Here is a 5,322-nt window from a genome sequence, read left to right on the forward strand (position 1 = left end):
AGCCATTAAGTGGCTACACAGCCACTCCTGAGCTCCAGGCCAGGCCCTGTGCACACTGGCCCTTTAAGGCCTGGTCGCTATGCCTCAATATGGCCCTGAGGGTCCAGGGGCGGGCTCTTTCCTGACTTTCTAATCTTATTGGTCCACAAAGACTGGAATAAAAAACCCTGCAAGCCAATAGGCATTAGTAATGTGTTTAACCCCGCCTCTTCATTGCGTCCTACTGCTATTGGTCCCATCGTCAACAGCTTCAGCCTATCCGTCCCACCACTACCTCCTGCCTTTGGCTAATCACGAGAAGCCATCTCTGTGTCGCCCCGCCTCCAAAACTGTTAACCAATCATCTGGGCGGCCGCTGTGAGTGGTGGTTATGCAAACCAATAGGAAAACCACACTCCTAGAGTTGCCAGCCCCAGTTTCCTTTCCTCGTGTGGGTGAGTCTCGCTTGTGCCCCGCCCCCTAAGCCCGGTGAATGGTAAGGCTTGTTGACGGGTATGTACCAAAGCCAATCAGAAGGCTGCTGGCCGTTGATTGGCAGGAAAAGGCATGGACCAGTCTCCCGCCCGGTCCCGCCCACACTCCCACCTTAAGCCAATAGAGAACCAAAGAGGCTTAATGGACGTGCGGGCCACCCAATTGGGTGCGGCCAGGGGGGGCGGGGCCCAGCTCCGGGGCGGAGAGGCGGACGGAGGGAGCCCGCCGCCATCTTGGATGCCGCGGAGCCCGAGAGACGGCGGCGAGCGGGGGGAGGGGGCAGCAACCCGACGGATCGGCGCCCGCGTCGCGATAGCCGGCCCGCGTGCCACGGCAGGGCACGGAGCTCCCGGCGCATCCGCCGCAGGCGCCTCCGGTGAGGGGCGGGGGGAGGGGCCAGCTCAGGGGGAGCGGTCTATAGGCGCCCAGAGTCCTATAGGGGGCGGAGCCTCGAGGGGGGAGGGGTCTGCAGTGCCGCCCTGGGAGGGACCCTGGGGAAGGGGTAGGTGAGGGCTATAGGGGATCCGTGCTCTATAGGCGCCATGGGGAGACCGGACCGGGGGCGGCGTCTGCAGGCGCCCCGTGGGCTGGGGATAGCGGCGGGGCGGCCATGCGGCTCCTGGGGGCGAGGCCGGTGTCTGGGGTGGGGGGCCCATAAGGGAGCAGGGAGCCGAAGTGGGACCTATAGGAGAGCGGGGCAGATCCATAGGGCCAGGGCAGGGGGCGCGTGGCTCTGTGGAGCGAAGGGAACTGCCCCCAGGACAGGCATAGTAGGAATAGGCGCTGGGCTGGTGGTTGCTGTCCTGGACCTGGGTGGGCTCCACAGGCTCCTGGAGGGGAATGGCCCTGAGCCACCTGTGCCCCTCGCCCTAGGGCAGCATCAAGGTTGACATCTTTTAGAGGGAAAAACCTCTGCCCGGTTCCCGCCATCTTGGACCAAGCAAGAGCCAAAGTGCCCCAACATGGTCTTTGGCTTGGGCAGCTCGGAGCAGGGGTGGCCAGCCTGTGGCACTGGTGGTCCCTGGTGCTGTGCTTAGCAGATCAGCAGCAGGTGGAAGAGGAACAGACTGGGCAGGGAGCATAGGAAGGGAGCAGCGCTGCAGGTCAGGCTGGGGGAGGGGATCAGTGTGGCACTTGGGGAGAGCATGGGAATAATTTGTAGCACACCTGCCAGGACCCTGTTTGCTTAGAGTGCCCCGTCACCTGCTTCCATGAGCTGGGGCCTTTCTGTGCTGAGGGAATCCACCCCCACCTGGCTCCAAGTCAGAGGGACTGACTGGCTGGTGGAGAAAGGGGGAAGGGCCTTTTGCCTCTAGGTCTTCCACATCTGAGTTCCAGCCCCCTCCCTGTGGTTCTCGGCCATGTCTGCCTGCGTAGCCCCAGCCTTCAAACTCCCTTTGAAAGTATTATCCCGTTACAAATGCACCCAGGCCAACCCTAGCCCTTCTGTTGTCTGTGTCCAGGCTTTGAGTAATGATGGTATCTATACTGGGGGGTGTTCAGTGCTTTCCTTCCAGGGCCTCATAGCAGTTCCCAGAGCAGAGGACATATCACTGACCCCTTTTTACAGATGGGGGAAACTGAGGCACAGGCAAGGACAGAGACCTGTGTAGTCCCAAGGCTCCCCAAATCTGATGGGAGGGCTCTGCTCTGATGGGAGGGCAGTACTGTCTACATCAACGGTTCCCAAAGTCTGACAGATTGCGCACCACCAATTTAAAATGATACAACCTTAAGTACCACCAGCAAATTTTTGTCGTATAAAGTAATAATAAATCTGCTAATGCATACTACTGACACGTGGTCTGTGTACCGCTGGTGGTACCTGTACCACAGATTGGGAACCGCTGGTGTCTTTCCTCTCTGTCCCCAATTCAGGTCCCCCCCTCACCTGTGCTTCTCAGGCTCCCTTCTTTCACACCAGTCCCCTCCCAGAAACTCCCACACCTAGCACTTTCCCTCCCATCAGCACTTGCCAGCTAGAAATCAAAGCCATTGGTAATAAAGTCTGGTCACCAGCAGGGCACCCAGCTCTGGCCTGCTGGTTGCAGCATTGGTGTAAGCTACGTGGAGGGAGATGGGGTACCCACCAGAGAAGGCTCAGACATCCAGGAAGCAAGAAAGGCAGCTTGGCATTGGGAACTTGATATGTGGTTGCTTGGGCTCCCTTCTCAGCTGTGGCAAGTCACTGCGGGTTCATCTTCTTCCATGATGGTTTTGAGAGTGCCCCTAAGATGCCCTGTCTGTTTCTTGGGCATCACTCCTGGAACATGGCTGTGAAGTTGCCCTAGGAGTGCCCCTTCCAGCACTTAGTCCCTTGAAGACTGAGCTCTAGAGAGCAGCAGCAGCAGGCACCTGGTTGGACTCTACTGCCTCATTCCCAGGTTTGGCATAAGTGGGCAGGACCAGGCCGCGTGTGGTATGCACAGACATGCTGTGGAGATGGTGTAGGTGCACAGATGGAGCTCTGGAGACTCAGGGTAAAATGGGGACAGCCACCTGCAAGTATTTTAGGTTGGAGCTCTTCCAGGCAGTCACCTTCTTATTGGGGGTCTGTGCACAGAGTGGCACAACTGCCACAACTCCTGGGAGAGGCCCTGGCAGGGCCCTCCCTGCCATCCCTGTGCCAGCATCTGGCACAACAGGGCATCCACTGCCCCCAGTCTTGGTGGCTGCAGCTGTGGACCATGAAGCCTATTAGACTTTTAGACATGACTGTTGTCTGGCCAGTTAGTGAGTATTGAAGAGGTGTTTGTATGCCTGTGGGGTCTGGTAGCTCCCAGTGCCTATCTGCAACACTCCCCACCCATGCTGTGGGCCATACAAACAGAACAAAGAGACCACACTCTCTAAGTACAAGCAGTAGCTTAAGGATGGGCAGCTGAGAGGAATATCAGCCCTAGGCACTGCTTAAGGAGGGACATGAAGGAGCTGCCAGATTGGAGCTGTCCCCCTCCTGCTCCAGTAACAAGGCAAGAGTCTACTTTAGTGAGCAAAGGGCATTGTGTGGAACATAATTCTTTGGGGAGGGAGCAGCAGAGGCTGGGACTGTTCTAGGGGTGCCAACCTGTTTTTTGCTGCTGAAAACAGGAAGTTTTTCTGCCCCCTTGAAATGATCATTTGAGGCAGCCATGGTCAGTGTGACGGGCAGTGGGCCTCGTCCCCCTGGCAGATGAGCATTGCAGCAGTCAGAGGAGGGTGCTGGGCATCTACCCACATCTTGAAAATCTCAGCTGAGGCTCCACTCCTGCAGCCAGACCACCAGGCCAGAGCTGCTTTCGTGCTGTCCAGGCTGTAGGCTTGGTTGTCAATATGGTTGTTTTATTTCTTTGTTTATATCTGCTTACAGCCCCTGCTGGGGCAACTTGCCTGCCCCCCAAAGAGCCTCTCCCCAGGTTGTGACTAAGAGTTGTGGGCAGCAGTAAGAGCTAAGGCTAAGAGTAGGATGTTCTTAAAAAAAACCACCCACACAGTCAGTGTCAGGGCTTGTCTGCCTTGGGCTACATTGACCCAAAGAGCAATTCCCAGCTAGCAGCCTGTATGGAAATGGTTATCTTGGAATAAATCTGCTCCCATGCCCCAATTCTGGATTCGTGTCCATATAACAGAGCGGTTCCATTCTAGCCTGGTTACAGGAGAGGGCAGTGCTCAGTCCTGCACAGAGGAATCCAGGTCCTTTCCACATGTTCCACCAAACCCCTCACTCCCCCTGCTTGCAGTTGTGAGTGTACATGACTCCACTCTCTGACACACACACACACACACACACACACACACTCTCTCTCTCTCTCTTCTGGAGGCCTTCCAGGTTTAAGAGACTGTTGCGACCTCACCAACAGGCAGGTGGAGGCTGCTGGCTGGAGTGCTGCCTTGAGACTCAAAGACCAGTTTACCTCAGCCAGCTTTGGCAAGTCATGGGTGCTCTTTTCCTCAAGGCGGCTGAGGATCCTCCCTCCCTATAGTAGGTAAAGCCATTTGCATCTGGGACAGTGACATGGGCAGCCACAACCACTCAGGAGAGCCATCCCATATGGAAGGACTGGGAGCAGGCAATCACCTTAGTTTTCCAGTTTGTCCTAGTGGTATCTGATGCCACCTTCTGGATAGGCTAGTTGGGACCAGGGGCTGGATCCAGAGAGTTCAGCATCATGGTCATACCGTCTCCTTCAGCTGTGCAGCGTGGGCATGAAGAGCAATCAGAGCTCACCCACCCGTCTGTCAGTGTAGCTCCTTTTGGAGCTCCACAAGTGCCAAGTCCACTGCCATTCACCCTCCCATGCAGTCTGGATGGTTAGAAGCCTGGGGACCCTTCTTGGAGGCTGGGGAGCAGCGGGGTGGGATGGAGAGAGGGAATTAGGATCTGCATCCTGTCTTTATGCAAGAGGTTGGAGTGGAGGGAGATGCCTTTCACCAGAATTTGCTAAAACCCCCTCCTATCTTCAGTACAGGCTTGCTGAACAGCCCCAGGCCCGGTTAGGCCTGGCCTCTCTAAGGCCACATTCTTGGGGAAGGGCTTGTCTCCAGGGTGAGAGAAGTTGGCCAGCCCAGCTGGCATTGAATAGGCTGTGCTTGAGAAGGGCCCAGTGTGGTGCCTGTCCCAGCCCACAGGTCTGCTGTGCACTAGGTAGCTGGCAGTAAGACTTGCCTTGGCTACCACAGATTCTTGCACATCCACACACATGCTGGGATCCAGGGCTTTGCAGGCAGAGCAACGTTGACTGACCATGCAGGGCAACCATGTGCCCTCAGCCTGTGGCGGTGGCGCACAGCTTTTAGGAGACATGGTGGAAGGCGAGTGTGCATCTTCTCTAGAGTGGTTACCATTAGAGCTGGGGGGGGGGGGGGGGG

At 56.8% G+C, this 5,322-nt stretch overlaps 1 protein-coding gene across 1 annotated transcript in view; it reads left to right on the top strand.

Annotated features, from left to right (window-relative positions):
* The first annotated feature begins 696 nt into the window (after nucleotides 1-696).
* Nucleotides 697-5,322, top strand: part of CNOT3 (CCR4-NOT transcription complex subunit 3) — a 27,461-nt gene continuing 22,835 nt past the window's right edge. Inside the window, exon 1 of the mRNA XM_019501709.1 lies at nucleotides 697-850. The gene's annotated coding sequence lies outside the window, so the exon portion shown is untranslated. The remainder of the gene's footprint in view (nucleotides 851-5,322) is intronic.

Source organism: Gavialis gangeticus, unplaced genomic scaffold, assembly GCF_001723915.1.
Source record: "Gavialis gangeticus isolate Ggan-Ray unplaced genomic scaffold, GavGan_comp1, whole genome shotgun sequence".
Lineage (NCBI taxonomy): Eukaryota > Metazoa > Chordata > Crocodylia > Gavialidae > Gavialis > Gavialis gangeticus.